Source organism: Chelmon rostratus, chromosome 12, assembly GCF_017976325.1.
Source record: "Chelmon rostratus isolate fCheRos1 chromosome 12, fCheRos1.pri, whole genome shotgun sequence".
In the NCBI taxonomy this organism is placed as follows: Eukaryota; Metazoa; Chordata; class Actinopteri; order Chaetodontiformes; family Chaetodontidae; genus Chelmon; species Chelmon rostratus.
The window spans coordinates 1561925-1583840 of record NC_055669.1 but is presented as its reverse complement, the minus strand read 5'-3'; the positions used below and the strand labels follow the sequence as shown (position 1 = coordinate 1583840).

At 40.8% G+C, this 21916-nt stretch overlaps 1 long non-coding RNA gene across 1 annotated transcript in view; it reads right to left on the bottom strand.

Annotated features, from left to right (window-relative positions):
• The window catches only part of LOC121615636, a 43623-nt gene extending 22047 nt beyond the window's left edge, over positions 1-21576 (bottom strand). Inside the window, exon 1 of the long non-coding RNA XR_006007267.1 lies at positions 21464-21576. This is a non-coding gene — a long non-coding RNA (uncharacterized LOC121615636). The remainder of the gene's footprint in view (positions 1-21463) is intronic.
• Between the last annotated feature and the right edge of the window lie 340 nt (positions 21577-21916).

Below are 21916 nucleotides of genomic sequence, written 5' to 3'. Positions count from 1 at the left end.
GAAACACAGCTAATGACAGTTGCGGCAGTTGCTGCAGCACTAGTTTCTTTGACATACAATTTAGAAAAATATTGATAGTGAATACTATTTTTTTTAACAGTAAAACACTGACACCGAACATTCACTGCAGGATGAGAACTTGTTACTTGTTACATACACTTGCAGGACTTTTACGTTTCACAGTGCAGTATTATTATGCTTCCTTCAGTAAAGGATGTGATTACTTCTCCCACCATTGGCACTGAGCACAACAGCATCTTAGTAATGTTATTTCTAAAACTATAGTAAAGTATTTTCCTATGGACTGAAAGTCTGCAGTCAGGGATTCCTCAGGTTAGCTTTCAGAATTACAAATGGACACCAACAGGACAACACACCAATCAACAGTATTCTACTGGGCCATCTAGTTTAATGCTTCAGTGGTGTTGAAATGGGAGCTCTCATCAACCTCTCAAAATTCTTTATAGAGGTCAGTGTGTCTGTCCTTCAGGTACTTTGCTAAATTTGTTGTATTAGCACCTTTCATTAGCACTGTTCTGTAGCATCGATTGCACCTTTCATTTGGTTAAATGTATCAGGCGAGAAAAAGTCGGACCGGTGCAGCCTCTGTGGAACGTTGCATCCTGGGCTGCTGAGCAGTCGGCGAATAGAAACCAACCAGCTGGAAAAACAGCGTATCTGAAGAGAGCAAAGGTTTACCAAAAGATCAGATCCATCACTGTGGTTGGGCCCCATGGGGCTGGGTCCACCCTGCTTCCCAGTGCCACCCAAATGAAAGTGCCAGCCAGCTGTGGATACGTGGATAATTTTGCACAGATGGCTGATGTAACAGACCTGCAGGTTCTATGATAAGACTGACACACTTTATGTCTTCTGTTTAGGTCTTGTAACTATGCGGAGGAGAAAATACCATATTTCTCATAACTTTGAGGTGTATTAAAGGAAACACATCTGTAATAATGCTGAGTGTTTATAGAAAAAGTAAAGATATTTATAGGTAAGTGAAGACACAAACCACAAGTACGCGACAAACAACGTGAATTGTAAATAATGTGAATCTTGCATTGCAATTTTAATGCAAAAGGTGCAGCAGCCCATCACAAAACAATGCAAATGAACTAATTCAGGCCTGAATTCTGTCTATTACAATAAAACTTAATAGTGTTTTAAATGATTATAAATGAAGTCAAAAAGCACTGAAATACCCCATCCTATATTTTTCTATAGATGATCCACACCTTTAAAAAAAGCATCACGATGGAAATTCAGCGTCTGGTTGTTCGTATTGTGTAAAGTAAATATTCAAGACGAAGTATGGGATGATAAAGGGAGATACTCCACTACATTTTTCAGGTTGCTATTAATTTCCACTAGGTTTTAAATGTATACTATGCAGGTTAAAAAAAACAAAAAAAAAAACAATGTATAGACTTACAAAATGAATCCTTTCAATCATCTGAGCCACTAGAAGTGGGTGGCGGTGTATGTATCCACAGAGACCCTGTCCTCTGCCGGCTTCCCTTATTTTCTTGTTATATTTTTTGCTATTTATTTGTTTATTATTACATGTTTCTTGGCATCAGCCTTTGGGCAGTGGCATGTAGCCCCCAGCCAATAACAAAGCGAGGTTGGGACTTTATAAAAACGAGCAATCAGGACCAGGTTACATCACTGTCTCCATCTCTCTCCACTGCTCTGTGTGTGTCACAAGCTGCAGGTCTGTGTGTGTGTTTGACCGAGGGCTGAGACACACACAGAGCAGGGAGGCAGACAGCAGACAGCATGAAGGTGTGCATGTTTCTGCAGGGTTGTGCAGAGGTGTGGATGTTTATTTGTGCTTCAGAACATAACCGCAGTGAAACAATGTTAAATAAAAACCCCATAACATTTTATTTTACTGGTTCATCTCGTTCTTGCTAACTCGGCTCCCTCTCTTCATTCACTATATGACCAGCTTGACCACCGCAGCCCTCAGTCTCACTGTGCCAGGGAGCAAGGCCCAACTTTGAATGGTTTGTCTTCAAACAACAACAAATCCTTCATAGTATAACTTGAAGTATCCATGCCGAGGCTTGCAGGTCTTAGTGCTCAATTCAGATTTGTTGCTCAGATCCAAATTGTTTGCTTGGCTGTTGACATCATTTTTTTTTTTAATCATCATATGACGTCACACGCAGCACGCTGGAAGTGAACATGGAGGCCACTAAAGTCAGGGTTTACGCTTTCATTTATAAGCTGATGTGCAGTGGAAGCCAAGAAATTCATGATCAGAGGATAATGACGATGAGGATCAGGAGAAATACAGACGAATTTGTAATTGTGGCATTTTGTGAGTTGTGTGTTGATGCAGAATCGGAGTCAGGAGTGGCGGGATCATGACATGAACGGCTTCACAGAAACAGCTTTCATCCAATATTTAAGGATATCAAAAGAGCTAACTACATCTGTCAGCGCCTCTCCACAAGACTCTGACGGCAAGACACTCAGTTCAGGCGAGTGTGTGATGAATGAATGAATTCCAATACGACTGTTCAGACTCAGGTTTCATTGCAAAACATTTAGGATCATATATGAAAGTGGTCCAAATCAGAAGTGAAAAGATCAGAACTTTCTAATTTGACAGTGTGAAACTTTCTGAGCAATCACAACGTGTTATGTTACTGATTTAAGATTTAGAGATGTATAGAAATCTCTCAGGTTTGTATGTGATTTCATCAATGACAGGCCAGTTGATGAGTAGGACTGACCAGCATCGACAGAACCCTTTCAAAAGTTGCGTTTGAAAATTGTTTCACATTGTAGACAATTGTGTTCTTGCTTCATTTTACTCACTTTGGTTTCACAAGAAAAGTCTGGAGAACATTCTACAAACTACATTCAAACACATAAACTTACCACAAGAGCAGTTCCTGGAATTCCACACAGTTATCAGGCATTTGATAACTTGGCGAATGAGGAAGCACACAATCACAGTACACATTGTTGCCCATGGCAAAAGCAGGTCCTGCTCGCCTCACAATAAGCAGAGTTAGCCCACAATTAACATTTGCACATATCACGTGCACAACATTTATATGCCGGCATACAGGTCATCAGAGTTGGATGTCAAGAAACTGTTAGAAGAAAATCTGGATGTCAAAAATATTCTTTAGAAAGCCAAGATCACTGTTCCTTTAAAAAACTCTGAAAAGTTCAGACAGCAACCCCTGAGGCACAGCAGTGGAGCACTGAAGCAGCCCTGGTTAAGGTAAGAGGCACAAGAGTAAAGCTGATGTTTACCCAAGTTAATGGGTTTAGGACAGAGCTACAGGTCACATCTTAGAGACAGATTTCCATTACTGCCTTAATCCCCGCCCCCCCTCTTCCCATGAAAACTACAAGGGCCAGAAGTGGTAGTGCCAAACCAAAATCTGTCCTTAAAAGAGGTAGGATCAAACAGGAGGCGGCTCTGCTATAGCACGTGAATGGTAACATACAACTTTTTGTTTGTAAGTCAACAGAATATCTATGTATATATGTATATGTATTTATACACACACATATAAGCATATATATATACACCCCCACACACACATGCTTCTTTAACCTTGGAGAAAAACCTACCCAGCAGAATTTGGATTACTGTCACTTTAATTTAAATGAGCCATATTATGCTTTTTGTTCTTTTTTCCTTTCCTTTACTGCAGTGGTTTGAAACCTCCAGTCTCTGAGCCCTATACAGCCTTTGAGAAAGTTTGAGGCAATTCATAAATACAAAAAAGTAACTGCTTTTTTCCAGCAATGAAGAAAATAATAGTATATATATATATATATATATAATAGTAAACGAGACCTTTTTCTGAACACACACGTCATGTCAGTGCATCATGGTGTCTGTCATCAAAACAAACGTAGATGCAAAGTGTCGCACAGAGAAAGGGATAAACAACTTTTGTTGTTGTTGTTGTTGTTGAAGTAAAAGACAAGCCAGTGTCTAAGTCAGGTAATGAACAGCCCATCTGCAATTGGCTGACCTTAGGTGCCAGGTGATATTAACACCTGTTGAACTCCAACAGTGGCTAAGATACAGATCCGAGGGTCTAGTTAAGGTTAGGCAACAATAACAATTTGGTTAAGGTTAGAGAAAAACATTTGTTAGAGCCATTCAAATGTTTGTTTGTGTATGTCCAAGAGAACAGCAGCCCTTGGTGGCCTCACCACCTCACCTTACCATATAGAGACCCCTTTTATTTCAAGTTGAAGATTGTATGAGCCTTTAAGTTATTTTCTTAATTGTCCTCATAAAATCAATACCATCACCAAGAACAGCAACACTGAGGCCTTTCAACTTTGAGCAAAACAGCAGACACAATGTACTGAATATGCTTAGCATCTACATCAGAGAAGACGTATGGGTACAGAAAACCAGTGATGACTGGTTCGAGACACGATGTAAGCCAGGGTCTTCTATGTCAAATACAATTGAAATAACACTGGAAATAAATATATTGTAAAAATAATTGCGCAACTAACATATATAACTGGTAAAATAAAAGGTTTTCTCATGTTTTGGACACACTTTTATCATATTTGCTGTTTTGTCCTGAGGTCTGATCTGGGATCAGCGGTAGCACTAGCTGCACTGCCACATAAGTACTACTAACCAGATCAGAGGCGACACAAAGGTTAATCCAGGCCAGGTTTTGAGTGCCTCAGATAGAGAGTGAGTCTGCTGAACTCAGTGGCTTTTGTGGCCTCAATCCAGTCAACACACACACACACACACACACACACACACACACACACGCACACACACACACAGAGAGAGAGAGAGAGAGAGAGAGAGAGAGAGAGAGAGAGAGAGAGAGAAGGACTTTCTATTGACTGGACTAACTCTGTAACCTTCGTGCAGTCAGTATTTTGTGACTCAAATCAAGTGCACCAATGCAGAAGAAGGAAGAAAGAGACAGAGCACACCAGTTTCAGGGCTAGTCATTGTTCTGGTGGTAGCTAAGCTAACTATGAACATAAGAATCTGTCTCAAAAAGAAGGATGAAGGGCACCAGCTACAGGTGAGGCTAGAGGAGGTGGAGGAAGAATTGTCTCACGTTGCTGTAAATCAGGATCAGGATATGAGCTTGCCACTGCTTCATCTTCAGGCATGAGTTGGTGAAGAAGAGGGCTCTTTGGCTAGCTAGCCTGTCCGGCTAAGTGACTTGCAGCCCATCTGGAATAATGAGCACTGACAACTGTGACAACTGACAACACCTACAGGACTGAACAGTGCATTAATGCTTTGCTTTAGTAGAATCTGTTACTGGTTGGTGCATTCAAATAGTTGGCTACTGCTATGTACTGGTGAATAATGTGTGTGTGTGTTTGTTGGTTAGCCTGTATAACTTGGTACTAGCATATTGCACAGCTAATGTGGCTACTCCCACACTGGGAGCAATGTTGGACTAATTTTTGTAACACTAAGTGACAGTCAAGAGAGAAAACGTGTGAACTGAAACACTTTTTTGATGGCAGTTAAATAACGAGACAAGTAGGTTTGATGCTGATCAGTTACTGATTTTTCATGTTGCTACTTGTTTAATTGGGATCCTCACCGGTATGTGTGCATTTGCTGCCGCTGTATGTAAATCCACCTAAAAGACATGCTCAGAAGACAACAATATAGCCACGTGTAAAAAAATATTCAAGCGACAGAAATTAATTTGCTTTTTCATTAGCACCCAGCAGCTAGCATGATCAGACCATACAAAGACCGTTACAAACCTGGAACATTAGTGGCCCACTGGCCAATGAGGTAAAGGCTTATACAATTCGGATTCATGCTCCAACATGTGTGCAAGTGAAGCTTTTATTTTAGTAGTGGTTATAGTGATGTTCACATTTGAAGTGCAGCTAGCTGGAATCTAAATACACCGGCAGAGCTGACAGGAAAGGCAGTGAGTGGCACCTGCTTAGGACGGTAAACTGTAAACTGACCAATCAGAGCAGCCTGGGATATTCAGGAGGGTGGCCTTAAATGTCCAGTGTGTAGGATTTAGGGCAGGCATGTCCAAACCATTCCATAAAGGGCCGTGTGGCTGCAGGTTTTCATGCCAACCAAGGAGGACCACACCAGGGTGGACTCACTTAATCAGCTGATTGGACTCATTTAATCAGCTGATTGCAGGGTTCAGAAGATAATTAGGTGACGTCTTGATTGGTTGGAACAAAAACCTGCAGCCACAAGGCCCTTGATAGAATAGTTTGGACATGCCTGACTTCTATTGGCAGAAGTGCAATACGATATTCAGAGTTATGTTTTCATGAGTGTATAATTACCTGAACAACAGTGTTTCTGTCACCGTAAAGTGAGCTCATTAAGCTCATTAAGAACTCTGTCCTATAGAGAACAAAGAGTCTGTCATGTGTCTTCAGTAGCCCAGAACAGACAAACCAAACAGTAGCTCTACAGCAGGGCTTCTCAAAGTCCGCACCATGGCCCGGATGCAACATCAAGTTGGTAGTTGAACTGTGGCTTTTGTATTGAAAAAAGTACGTAATTCATAGTTCACCTGTTCTGCAGAAGTGGATTTTTACAGAGAATCATTAAGCTTGTCTATTTGACCCAAGAGGTGTCACTTGGGTTTATTTCATAGGCCACCTCCGAGAGGAGTTTTTTCCTGGATAAGGGCTCATTCATTGGTAGGGGAACTGTATTTACTATTGACAGCCTCCTTATCGGAGGTCCGAGAGCATTTTCTAGTTAGTATTTAGTAGGACAAAACTAACTTTAATACTACAAGAGATTCCTACTCCTGTACAATTGTCCAGAAACGCCTCTCTAAGACATTCCCAAAGTAAATTAAAAGCTGTTCTTGAACCATGTGGACTACATGCATGGTTTTGGTCTCTTTTGAAATGTCATTTTCTTACAGACACAGAGTAACTGAAGTCTGACATACTCAAGTAGGTTTATGAAGGTAGAAGGTATCTGTAGGCTTTCTAAAAGTAAAGACATTTCTATACAGATAAACATCAATATTTCTGTTCAAGGAAACCCATGTTTAGGCCATTTATACTCATATTTTGGGTATCTATGTTCATATTTAGGCTATAACTCTTTTAATTGATGCCCTACTTGCACTGAATTCCTTGATATGGTTTCCTTGAATTTATTTCTGTGAATGTTTGAGGTGACAAATCAACTCGAATATTTCAAATATTGCCTGTTTTAGAAAAATTGATGACGAACCAAAAATTGGTCCGACGTTTTCAGTTGAGAAGCTCCCTAAGGGCCTTTGGGTGTAGCTAGCAAGCCAGCCAGCCGGTCACGTTCAGAGACCCTGCTTAAACCACAGTCACATAGATCACTGGAGACAACACAGCAGACTGCAGCAACAATGTCAGAGGAAAGCCAGCCCTACAACTGAAAGACATTTTTAGTTTTTGTACTATTGTTATTTTGACATTACATTAAATTTCTTATATTATTTTTAGTATTTTACTGAAATTATGCAGCTATTGCCAAGGAAGAAATATGACCAAACCAGCATGTGCATTTACACAAAGAAACAAACAAACAATCCACAAGTTTTGGGTAGCACATACTCATATTGCATTCATCTGTGGTCTTAAGTCTGTTGTCAGCTGTAGAGATGAAATGGAAGAGACTAATTGTTCAAGTTAGGTGTAAATCAAAAGTCTGAGTGCAGCAGCCATCTTGAGACCAACCCGTCGCCTACGTGTACGCCTACGTCGTGTACATGTTTTGGAGTTATAACAGAAAAAACATGAAAGATTACACACCTGCCAGCTAATTTGAAATGATGAAGCATTTTTCCGTGGATTATTATAGTGTTCTGGACTAAATATTAGTTGAATTACTTCGAGACTTAACTACTGAGTTGCCTCAATTTTAGAATTGGCTCATTGTTTGTGATAGTCGTTGATTCTACCTGCTGTTGTGGCTACATCTTGAAATGGTTTACATCAATCGAATCGTGAAAATTTTAAACGTAGCAATTGCGTACATAAACAGGCAGTGTATTTTACAGTCTGACAGCTGTCAGAGTGTTAGGATGTTATATTGTGTCGTAACCTAAAAAATAAAAAACAACAACAATATTTATTATTGTGGGAGCATAAAACTGCTGCATATCATAGTACTCACATCATACAGTTGCTTGGAATTCACACAGCATCACACAGAGCTTACACCAAAACGTGAACATATTCACCAGTGTACTAACACCAGTTCAGAGCTGACTGGAAGAAGGTGTTATACAACAGTCCATTCCTCCTGAAATCCAATCTCCTGGAAACATCCATGACTAAGTGCAGCTGCTAAAATAAACTATGGCAGATACTGCAGAGAGCCTGAAGTCTAAAAAGCTGATGTTCTCTGCAGCCTCAGTACTGTAGAGCAGATGTTAATGAAAAAAGAAAATCACTCTTATGTAATGCTATTAGCTCACCACATGAATGGCACTAACATGCTCTGATGAACACATACATTTCAGTGATCTCTGTCTAAAAGTCACAGCTCGGGGATGATCCAACAGCATCTGTCTTCACTGAGATCAGGACTTTCCCAGTCATATTCAGGTGGATCAAAGCACAGAGGATGACTTAAAGCAAAAACAAAGAAAAAAAACATACTGACCGGAATACAAACCACTCTCAAATCCCACACCCCTCGTTCCTGAAACCTGTCTTTGTCAGAGAACACATGCTAAGCTGCTGCAGTTGCAGTCATACCAGACATTTTAAGGAGGAAAAGGAGGAAGACAAATGAGAAATACGGGAGGGTCCATCAGCAGAACTGTCAGGACCAAAGCTGTTGTTAAACCTTGAAGTCACAAATCTAATTCACACAGAACAATGTGTAAGTAGTTATAAGATGCTAACTCTGCATCATCTGAGTCTTCAACTCAAAAGCTTTTCTACCAATGGCACGTCATAATCATGTTCAGCTCATGCTGAGGGGGGGGGGTCACTGGTCATTGGGCTTATTGCGCATTTGTGATGAGGGAGGAGGGGGCTCACTTGGGGGGCCAGCAATTGTATCAGGGTGGCCGTTGCCCCCCTGGCCATACTAGGTCATTTAACACATATATCACACCAACTTCTGTGATGGCTGGAATTCCTTTTCTCTGGTGAGGCGTCTGATGTCAGATGGTAGTGATGATGATGATGATGATGATGATGTAACTCACAGTTATTTTCCACGTTTGGATCAGTCAGCCTTGAGCTGAATTTTTGCAAGAGTCAGTTTTGAGAAGAGGTGCTCACAGTAGTAGGCTGTTGCTTTGCAGCTCAGTGACTTCATGTTGTAGGTTGTCAGGCATATCAGCTGGCTACACCTTCGCAAATATGTTTAGTGCTGTTCTGATCCTTGACATTACCTTTTTCACCACTGCGAGCTCCTCCCACAAACTAACATAGGTACATTGTTTTGCATTTTACTTCAACAACAACAAAAAAAAATAACCATCTGTACATTCCTCTTGACAAGCACAACTCTCAGCATCTACAGATGTTTTATTGATGGGCACCATGATGCATCGATATGATATATGCAACAAGTCTCTGCTCATCTAGCCAACAGCATTTCTGAAACTAATCAAATGAAAAGCTGCTTTTCTTGTTCATCTTCTTCCTCAAAACAAAAATAAAAAAAGCACAAAGAAATGACCTGAAGCAATACAAACTAACTTGGTCAAACTCTGACTGATGCACAAGCAAGGTCTATGGAAGCAATTTTTCTGTAAGATATCAGAGATCTGACTCATGAATTGAAGTCATTCATGAGTCAAAATGTTAAACAACTAAAGAGTCAACTGAACTACTGGAGGAAAAGAAACAAAAATCACTAAAGTCAATTACGCTGCAGCATCTAAAAACTAGTGATGCGAAGTATTTGAATCTGGATGGCAATGGCCTCTCCCTGCCCCCCCTTGATGAAGACTTCTAACTTTAGCTACCATAAGCTACAGGCCATTCCAGACCAAGTACGGGTATAACAGCAAAATCCATGAGCATACTAAGTAACAATCAGTGTGTTTTATTTCCTATGAATTGACAAACTATTCAAGCTTTTACTTGCGACAGTAAGGTTGTGTTACTTTGTCTTTCAAATGTCACATAGCAACACTTTAAATCCATAGAAATGGAAGCTTAATGCTTAAGCTGCTGTTGACCTGATGTAATGTAGGACAGTGGCTTTGAAGACTGAGAGGGGGGTAGCTTTTCTTAACCATGAACAATGACTGTTTGCAGCATTTGTTCATTAACTAATTTCAAGGCAAAAGATTTACTATATCCCCCTCCACACACACACACACACTATTCCTGCATATGTCCTCACCCATTCACCCTCATGTGACCCATCATCAGAGCATGTCCCCTTACATCAGTTGAAGGAGCCCTTCTCAGCGTCTACGAGTGTGTATTTGTGTATGTGTGACACACAGCCTGTGCTATCAAAGCTGACACTAAGATTCCTATAACATGGGGTTACAGAGTGAGACTGTGCATCTTTGCCTTATAACTATTAAGTAGGAGGAAACTGTGAGGCATTCACTTATGAATGTAATGAAGGCAGTTATGGGGATTTAATTTACTAGAAATGGTTTTGCAGGCTCACAGCATGCATAAATCTGTGTGTCATCTGCATAAAAATGGAAACTGATATTATGTCGCCATAAAAGATGACTGAAAGGATGCGTGTAAATGGAAAAAGGATTGGGCCAAACACCTGGCCTTGAGGCTGCATACCCATTGTGGCTGACCTGTAGTCAGTAATATCTACACAGGCTTGTCTTTTAAGTCGGATATGAACCATTGACGGGCAGTGTAAAAAGGAGTACAACTCTCAGCTACCAGCTACACTCCAAGCAATGTCATCAACACACCCACTCGCTCACTGCTACCCTGCTACCCGAACGTAGCAGTGCATATGAATACTGTGAATGACTATGTGAATACAGTTTAAGGCATAGTTGCCGCAGTGGAAGCAGATTTGCCAGATCTCTACCAGTGGACACATTTCTACAGTTGCACAGTACCTTTGTACCACCCAACCCTAATTGAAAGAAGAGCAAAAACAGGACTGAAGGCTTTTCAATGGAAAGATGTTTTTGATCTTGAATTTCACTCTCCTACTATGTCACATGGTTTGTTGGTCTGATTGGTTGAAGTTAGCTCGTGACACGTGTTGATAGGCAGATGGTCCATCCCATCATCTGCCAAGTATGTTTTGAGAGTGTCTGGCCTGTTTCTATGAACACCTTCTCAGATGCTTCTGTGTTACAAACCATCTGTCACATCAGGTTACACAAAAGCATGAAATATGGCTGAGTGACTGGCTGAGAGTAAAAAGCATCAAAAACTTGAGCGATATGGGGTTTTTTTGTTTTTTTTTTTTACAATTCCTTGATTTGTTCAGGGCTGAGCTCACTCTCGCCTTTGTAGCTAACATGAACACATCTGAGTTTTCTGACATTTTGCTTAAAATTAGCTGTAGTTTTTGGATCCATCTATCCATTCCTCTATCCATTTATCCATATTTGCCTGTACTACACTGCTACACAGAGGCGAAAAAGCAAAGTGGTCCAAACATGCTTATATACTTACTATAGCAACATCCTATATCTCAACCTAAGTGGTAAGCCTGGTAATGCTCTGCTCTCCCTTTACTGTGACTAATGTCTGCCATGGAATTGATTTGGGTTGCCCACCCAAAAAAATTTTTTTTTTTCCCCTTTTTTCCTTTCTTGCAAAAGTCTCCTTGAGAGCAGTCAGCCAACACAAATAAACTGGCAACCAGTAGAAAGCACTGCCCAGGGTCTCCTTATTAAATAGGGATGCACCAATGCCACTTTTTTTTACATTTGGGCTCAACAATACACAGCTACAGACAAACAGTCAGACACACACACTTCCCCACAGATGGAGTACAGTTGCAGTGTAGTATTTACATTTTTTTCTGTGTCAGTTCATTATTTTGATGCCATGGCCCTCATCTGTTTCTTTGTTCAAAAGTCTCTGAAGCACGGTCACAGCAGGACTCACATCTGATGCTTTGGCAACAGAGGAGGTTATTCTTCCGGTTAATTCCTCAACCAGAACAGATAAAAAGAGTCTTTTCCAAAACAGTCTGCTCATACTCAGACTCAAACAGAGCCCACTTCTGCTCAGAGACAGACTGTTTGGTATTATGGTTTCTGTGATGTGGTGACGTACCTCGGCTCCTCACTGAGAAGATGACGAAACCTTGTATATGATCTCCTACTGACAAGGGCTGGTCAACAAGGGCGATGTACTGAGTCCTGTTATTTTTACCACCCATCGGTGGTCTCTTGACATTTTCTTTAGCTTCTCTAACATTTGCTGCAGTTGGTTATTGCCGTTTCCTGCTGCTAGCATTAGCAAACTCCTTGAACTCTTTGTTTGCTGTTCTCTCAGGTGTTTTATCGAATGCTCGTGCTAAAGGAGCGACATTTCATGCCTCTTCTTGACAATTTAGCAGACCATGGTTTGCAGTCTGCTCTACTCCTGTTATCATAACTTATCCTACAATATCTCCAAACTGCTGACATTGCTCCTCCACCACCTACCTGCTAAACTGACGACAGGTTTAATGCCATGTTGCCTTAAAGTGGTATGGGGTGCAGTTGAATGGGAGTAGTTTACGATTACAATTACGAGTATATGAGCACAGTATAAGACCCAATAAGGTGTTCCCACTCTCACCTGGCCCAAGCAATAAAACATTTTAAACCTGATTTCAAGTAAACATCTGACATTTTAATTCTTTATTTTTCATATCACAAACAAATCCCATGAGCAGACCCAAACCAATAATGTGTTCGTTTCTCGATACTTTCTGACTTCTCAGCTCCAAGCCCAATGGTTCCAACTAGTGAACTAGTTTTTAAAAACAAATATATAGTTTAATTTTTCAAAGGACTCAGTAATTTCTTGTAAGGCACAGAGGAAAAAGATCAGGCTTGGACACACACACACACACACACACAATACCTGTTAGTAAGACACATTCAGTGTTGCTATGTCTCTGCACATAGGATTTGATGAAAAGAAGAAAAACAGAATATTACCAGACTGCTGGTATTTTCCCCAGCAGTGACTCTTAGCTGCAAACCAGACCAAAGCACATCAGCGGTTAAGCGACAAAGTCAACCAATCACTGCAGTATTTGCAGAATGAAAAATAATCCAACTCAGAACCATTTTTAGGAGCACAAATACAATACAGTCTATGACCTCAACAAGCATGCTGACTGTTGCAAAAATCATTACAATGAAACACCACTTAAAAAAATCTATGTTTAACTCAGACTATGAAGGACACCCTGGTGTGTGTTGCTGGGATCATGTGTGTATAAGTATCTGCAAGACAAGGTCAGGGTCTGTCTTCATAGAGGCCTGAATGTAAAAATGGAGCTCACAGCTGGACAGGACAGAGGGACTGTGTGTGCCTGTGAGTGTGTGTGGTAAAGGAGGGATGAGGCCCAGATACTCATCCTGAATGACCAGTAACAAGATTCTCCTCACAGTGTACGCCAGCAGGTTCAATAAGTAAAAACAACGAGCAGAAGCCAGGTTATTCCATGGAATTTCAAATATTCCTTATTCTAAATGAGATTGCCAATGCTGGCTCAACTAATATGGTTTTTCAGTTGTGAAGACATTGATTATACCCTTGTGCTGACCATCAGCACCTCAGCTAAAAGAAATGCTAAAACTGCTAAATACTAGCTGCTGAAAACAACACAATGCAAAACAGAGCTCTGCTGTAAAAGCAGACAGCACTAACATAGCAGGGAGGGCGGAGGCTTCATTCTGACAGACCAGCACCTTGTCAGCTATGTTTTGCAGGGCCACAATGACAGCTGTATACATCCTCTATCATCTATAACCACTTAGTCTGGAGCTGGTCCCAGCTGACACTGGGCGAGAGGCGGAGTGCACCATGGACATGTTGCCAGTTCATCACAGGGATGACACATGGAGACAACCATTCACACTCACATTTACACCTGCAGCAGTTTAAAGTATTCTTGTTAGCCTAATCTGAACGCTTCTGGACTGTGGGAGGAAGCCAGAGGAGAAAACCCACATAAGCACAGGGAGAACATAGCAGCTCCACACAGAAAGGCCAAAGGTTTTGGGTTGAAACCAGAACCCTCTTCCTAAGAGGCGACAGTGCTAATCACTGCACCATTGTGCTGCCCAAACTCTATACTAATAAGCTAAAATGAATTAATCTGACTAGAGAAAAGTAAAAAGCAAAAGCAGTCATTAATTTAGGTATTATTATAGCATAGGGCTGCATGATATATCGTTTCAGTGCCAACATTGCAACGTATGCAACTGCAATCGTCACATCACAGGGCATGCAATGTCAAGTAAGGCAAATCAACTCAAACACCTCAAGATAGAAGTTTTTTGCTGACCAAACATGGACTTCAAACTGAAAAGCTGCTGTCTGCAAACACCGTTTTTCTGGAAGCACTGGCCTCGATGAGAGACGTCGAGCCTGTATGACAACAACCAACAAAGCGAACATGGTGAAGGCTGCCCTCGGAACAAGTGGACCAGATCGCAGTGTTTTGGTCACAGATCGCAGCTTGCCAAAGGTGAGTTATGCCCATCCCAACAACCTGTCCTGATATACAACAGCTTTCTTAAGTGAATCAGTTTCATAAATGTTAAGAAAAAATAAACAAAAAGTAAATAAAAGCTATTTATTGTTTGAGGCACACTTGTTTCAAACTGAAGGACACACCACTAATGTAAAGGATGGGGCTGTGTTAGGATGAAGGATACACACTGTCAGCTTGATATCCAGAGCATTAATGTCATATTGTTAAATATCTCTGGAAACAAATGGAAAATGGAAACAATGACAACCAATGGAGTGAAATGCCCTTATATTTTTGGTCATGATGAGTAAAAGGAGTTAGTGCTAAACACATGAGACCCAAACTATATTCTTCAATAAATATAGCTCTTAAATGGTGGATAGATTGGTATTCTTGGCCAAAAACTGTTAAGCTCAAGTGAGCAATACATACAGACGCTTAAAAAGTCAAATTACTTTATTTGACCAAATTATGCAACAGATGTGAGGAAAAAAGAGATTTATCAGCTAGGTGCTCTGTTAATAAAGAAGGTTTGGGTTGGTGCACGTTCGTGCTCGTACACAGGACGAGGGGAAGGGGAGGTGGAGGAGATAAGGGAGTGAAGGACACTAACTCTGGCATGCTAATATGTAATCATATAGTGAAGAAGATGCCAATGTCTTTCTCCAGAATGACTCAGCCCACCTGTAACCCATAGACGTGCAAAAACAATTGATCAATGACTCAACAGAAAACAATAATTTTGATAACTGCTAACTTATTAAGCGCTTGAACTGTACAATTACTCACACAAGTCATCAACACAGTCATTTTCAAGTCTCAGCTGTGATTAAACCATCAATTCCATGTGCAGTTTGCCTTGTTTTCTGAACTTATTGAACATTTGACTGTTTGAATTGATTCTAGAATATTCCTGAGCAAGCTGTCTTGTGCTGGTAATTAGGGCTAAGCTATCTGCAAGAACATGACACAATATGAGTCACCATTTTTTTAGGAATGGCAATTTTTTCACTTCATTTTCACAGAAAAAAGGATGTGCATATGTGATTTTCGCTGGAGTCTGCATCAAACCAGCCTGTTCACTGACGTCTGGAGAATATGATTTGTAGGCCATGACGTCTCCGTAGCACCACAAAGCTTCATTTGTAATATGTTGTGAAACATTCTATCTTTACCAAAAAATTGCAGCTCTTGCAATGTGGATATTACACTTGACTTGGCCACACTGTGATTTCCAGAACATTTCCATTAATTGTTCAGCCCAATTGGTAAGCCAAAAAAAACCTGTAAATATGAAGATTTGCTTGTGATGAATGCACATAAACCATGGTGGTAGTCTGTATTTTCACCTGTTTCCACACAGACCTCTAGAAAGACAGAAAGACAGTGGACCCCCCCACCTTGCAAAAATGTGATCAAATCCCAACTGTTCCTGGATACTGCAGCCCTGGGCCAACCACTGAAGCTCCAGTGAGAGCCAGGAAAAACCCTGACTGTTTGTGTTTGCATAGACTAAATTATCCAGCATTACTCATCAAGACTGCAGACAGAAGCAGTGCACTGTCAGCAAGGCTCTGTGGCCCTGATGTGAAATTCCATGACTTTTCCTTGGCTCGATAACTGGGCTGAAGGGCTTCAATAACCAAACAATTGTACAGATCAGGCTGTATGCCAGGTGATGTGACTCCCATCTGAGTGTATACGACGTAGAAAACACTAACACTATGGTGTTACGCAATCGACTACAGAGACAGATTAGAAAAAAAAAAGGTTTTTTCAAGTTCAGTGTTTTTACAAACCGCCCAGGACTGAAGAGAAAAGAGGCAGCATGAGGTAAAGGGCTGACCAAGCACAACTTAACCAGGTTTTCTGAAGTAGACCGAAAATGTACCTCTATTTACCTTCATCAGGTTCAATAAATCCTGATTTAAATCAGGACTTCTTTACTCTTTGAAGCTTTTGTTGTTTAATTTAACATTACTTCTTCACTGCCTGTTACGCTGTGTAAGTTCAAAGGTAGTATCAGTTTGTTTACGTATAGTTACACTATAACACTGCATATACAGTACAAGTTAGTTCTGATCTAGGATTAGATATAACTTGATATTTTCACCTCCACAAGGCGGTGATAGTCATTCATCATTACTATCTGTTGACATGGAAGAACAGCTGGAGACTAATGACAGAAGAGCAAGAGGATATTTTTTCAGTATTTAAACTGTGAACACATCAGCTGTACTGAAATGAATGCTAATGTGTACAGCTGCTGCTTGGATTAGACTAGGGTACAAGTGTGATTTTATGATGCATTTACCCCACATGTGACACTGCCTGATTGGAACGGATACTTGTTTCAGTGTTGGATTCAGCAGAATATTTCACATGAAGATACTGAGACTTTTGGTGATGATTTATCACCAGATATGTATTTAATACAGCCATCATAACCTTGTTATTTTTACAGAAGCAATTGGTATCCAATCCAACAATAATGTCCTGATTTGTTGACTTTCTGGCACCTATTGGAACTGCACCATTTTGAATTCAAGGACAGACAGATATATGACGTAAACCTAGCCTCATCTCTGTAGCAGGAGCGCAGGACTAAAAATATTTTAAGGAGCATCTGAGCCCTATGACTCATTTTATGTAAAACTTAATTTGCATAATAAAACTGTGTTTCGGATTATTTATAGTTTTTCGGGGCTATATCAGTTCAATTTGTCATTCGAAGGCACACGTAACTGATAGCTCAAATTAAATCCATTTAATCAAAAAGCAATTTGATTTCACAGATATTCTCGTTCGGCTGAGAAAGCAGCGGTCTAAAATTGAAAATAAAAAATTGAAAGCAGATACATGCAATACTACATCAGACTGTATACTATATACTGCTATATATAAGTACTATTCACTACTACATTACTGTAAAATAAATGAGTATCATCAACATAGGCAACACAAAGAATGCTGGATCCAGTTTTTTGACCAGGCACCATGACAGGATTACCAACTGGGCAAAGCAGGCAACTGCCCTGAGCCCAAAGAGTCTGTGTCTGTCATAGCTCAAGGCTTACCGTGCTCTGAGCTCCGTTCAGGGCAGACCCCAGTCCCACACGGTACCTTTAAGGCTGTTCCTAAATTCAGTATTTCTGTTTCTGTACTTATATGTTGAATATTTAACATGTCTGAATACATACATTGCTACGAGCATTAAATTTATTGACTAAAACTATGACAAAACATGTTCGTCAACGACCTTTTTTATATGCCTACGTCGAGACCACAACGACACAGCACCGATGTCACACTATTTGTGACTTTATCAACATGAAGACGAAAGAAGACGACACTCAAATGTAGTTTACCTCTCGTTAACAAACAAGAGGTAACGAAATATAGACTGTTTACTTTTTATTCATCGCAGCAGGTCTGTTTCCTGTGCTGCACGTGCACATTTCATGTCCTGCTGTTATGTTCCAGGACGTTCATTTTCTGCGTCCTGTCTGTTCTGTTCGGTTGCAGCTGATCCAGGGTGCAGCCATCACCTACCAGCCTTGATTGCTAATTTGTGGTACCTGCTCTGGAGGTTTTAAAAGCCCCTCCTCCACCCGGCAGCCCTCTCTCCCCTGGCTTCCACCCTGTTTTGTTGTATGTTGTTGTTAATTTCCTTTTAGTTATGTACAGTAGTTATTTTTAGTTGCTATTCTTGCACGTTCTCCTCTTCTTTGTCCAGCCTTGAGTCGGGTTGTGAAACTAGGTCTGCACTGGCAGCACACACAATGAGCACAGTCAGAACTCAGTGAGTGTGTGTGTGTGAGGGACAGAGCTGTGTGTGTCAGTTATACGCTGAAGTAAGTGTGTGCATGTGTTTGTTGCAAGTGTCGGTCATATGCGAGGTAATGGCAGCCTGAAACTGTGCTTTATTTAAAGCAGCAGTTGGAGCTTCAGTCTAAAACTAGCGAGCTAGCTAGCTAAAAGCTGTACATTTGCAATCATAAACAACAACATAAACAGCCTAGCGTGCAGCTAACACCAGGGGTCCGTTTCACAAAGCAGGTTCAACAAACTCTGAGTGTAACCCTGAACTCTGAGTTGATCTACTCTGAGATAGGAAACTCTGAGTTTTCGATTCCACAACAGCAGATTTGAGTTAGTTTGATTAACTCAGAGTAGGTTCACCTCGAGTTAAGCGCGTGCACCGCAACTTTAAAAAGACAGAATCAATGGAACCCCGATTTGAGGAGTCACCATGGCAACAGGGAAGCGGAAGGCTGCCTACTTCACGCCACTGGAAATTAGACATTTTAATGCGCTCATACAGCGAATATGAACACGTTTTTAGACGGAAGTCCAACACCGCTGCAGCTGCGAAGGAGAGGGAGACGGCGTGGGAGAACATTGCTGCTCGGGTCAATGCGTGAGTATAAATGTAGTCCTTTGAAATCACAATAATATTACAGGGCAAAACTGCTTGAATGGTTGCCTATTAATTTATTTCATTTAGGTGCAATCCCGCGGGGGAGAAGCGCACTTGGCAGCAGCTTAAAATGAAATATAAAAACATGGTTGAAACAGGTAAGACCTCTGCATGATCTCATGGAGGTAGCTACCTCATTTTGATCATGTTTTACATTGTAAAGTAAATATTAAGTGGCTCCCTTTCATTGTAAAATTGGTTATATTGTGTTCATATAATGTTTTGTTTTTTTGTTAACGAATGAAATAAAATTTAAAAATGAAAAAAGTGTTCTCATCTATATCATGTTATGTTAAATAATTAAGCCTATATTTAAACTAACACAGACTTTTACTCAGCTAACAGAAAGAAGGCAGATGCATGAAGAACGGGTGGTGGCCTAAAGACGATAACTGTCTGGAAAAGCAAGAACATCGTGGTCTGATAACTATCTCCCGACGAATGTTTAATTTTCTGCGCAGTATCGCTGCACCTTCATCCACGGGATCATGATCAAAAGACGTTAACATGCCATGTTAACGAAAAAAGTCACCACCTACTGTGCCTAATGGACTTCCCACTGACTGATATTTTTAATGATTTTTTTTAATAACAGACGGCAGAACTATGCCAAAACTCGTCTGCTGACTGAATGAATGAATGAGGAAATGAATGCGGTGTGTGGTTGAAAGAGGGCGGAGACACAGAGAAACTCGAGGTTCCTTGAGTAAAACCTGGTCCCGACCAGGTTAGGTTCATAGAGTCAGTTACTGCGGTAACTGACTCGGAGTTTAACTTACCCCTGTCTGTGAAACAGGCTTGAGTTACCCCTCTTTCTCTGGTTTGACTTACCTTCCTATGTGAAACGGAAAACTCAGAGTTTCCCTCATTTCAGGGTTAACATACTCGGAGTTTTCAGTAAACCTGCTTTGTGAAACGGACCTCTGAGCAGCTAACTTACTGACTGATTTGTATTTTTGCATGTATTTGGTGACAAAAAATGGTATGTTTATTTCTCCCTCACTTTACCATCAAAATTAATTGTATTTGATTTGGCATCAACATTAATCTGGATGTCTTCCATAAAATGAAATATATAATGCTGCATTCCAAATAATTCACTGTGTAATAATGTTTTTTATCAGATAATAAGGATAATGATAGGACAAAATTGCATGTGAAATAAGTTTGACTAAAATGCATAAGAATATATGGTTTTTGGTAGACAGATCTTTGATAAGACCAAATTACCCAGATTTTCAGTCAGCTAAAACTTGACTAAAAAAGAGGATAAAGTTGACTAAATATGATTTAAAAAACTAACTGACTGACCAAACCTGGGGACAGGTGGTTTTCTACAATAGAAAAACTGTACACATTGCACAGTTGACAGGTGCCATGCTAGGTACCTGTTGAAGACTCTCCAAGTTCACCAAAGCTGTCGCTAACTGGAAAGATGGATGTTTTGGAGGACATGTGAAGCCTACAGCATGAAAAGTGATGCACATGAAACATTTGGCTCATTCTGTTCAATGCAAAAAATGTGTAGAGGTGTGTCGTCGTCCAACACCGTTTAACACATCATGTTGTTGTTTGGTACTCCCTATCATCCCGCTGTGAAACAAGCCATCGTGACTAGCAATTTGAAATTTAATATATAAATATATGAAATTATATCCAGACCTGATCACAACCCCAAATCAAGAATGAAAAGCAGGATGTACACAGTCTTGTATGAGCAGACACTGGAGACAAAAGTCACCAAAGCACTGTCAAAGCCTGGAGGCGTCCAACACCCCTGAAAATGTAAAAATCTGTCCCTGACACCATCTATTGCTGCTCCACAGCCGAGGCAGACAGCGTCCAGCAGATGAGTGCAGACTGGACATGTGTCAGGAGCTGCACATTAGTAGTTGACACAAACACTAACTACACCTGCGTCCGTGCATGCGTGCGTGCGTGTATGCGTGCGCGCGCTGGTGGTGGTGCAATGCCATGCCAAACCCCCACCGACACAGCAGCACAGCCATGGATGTATTAGTTACAGCGCGGACTGTTTCTGTGTTCCTGAGCTGGAAGCTAGCTTTGAAAGGCCAGACTAAAACTCCAGCAGCCGCTTAAACAACACAATACCACAAAACCACCACTAACAGCACCGCTGCCCACAAATGTTGCGTTAAATGAATTTGCCTTTGCTGCTGCCTGTATGACAGTAAGCCGAACAATAGCCACATTTTCGATATGACTGGCAATGACGAAAAAAAACAGGTCATGCGTATCGTCAGCGGCTTCAATGACGTCTGAGTCATTATAGGTATGACAGGCCGCCAGGTTAGCATCACAACTAGCTAGTTAGCCATCCTTACCTGGTTATCCAGCTCAACAAAACAAAGGATGCTGCTGCGGTTTCTCTCCGTTAGGTCGGTGCGTCTGTTCGGCCTGACAGCATCCTGTTCCCAGCCAGCAGCACCACTGTCAGAATGTACGGCGATAATGCAGACACTTCCGGTCACACTTTTCATAATAATGTGAATTCGAATCTTTTTAAATCCTGCTTTCGATAACGTTAGCGACAATTATATGAGGGCGGGGTTTCAGAAAGGAAGCGTCACATTATTCTCCCCTTTGTTAAAACAAAAACAAAATGAAAAGCAGGTTTATTACAACCAAATATGACTAAGTGAACCATTTGAAATGAGTCTCGCATAGCCACATCTATCTGGTCAGGTGCCCAAAGTTGTTTTTTTTTTTTTTATTTCAGCGCAAAAGTCAACAAAATGTGGGATTTCTGTGAAAAGTCCAAATAGGCTGCAATTTTA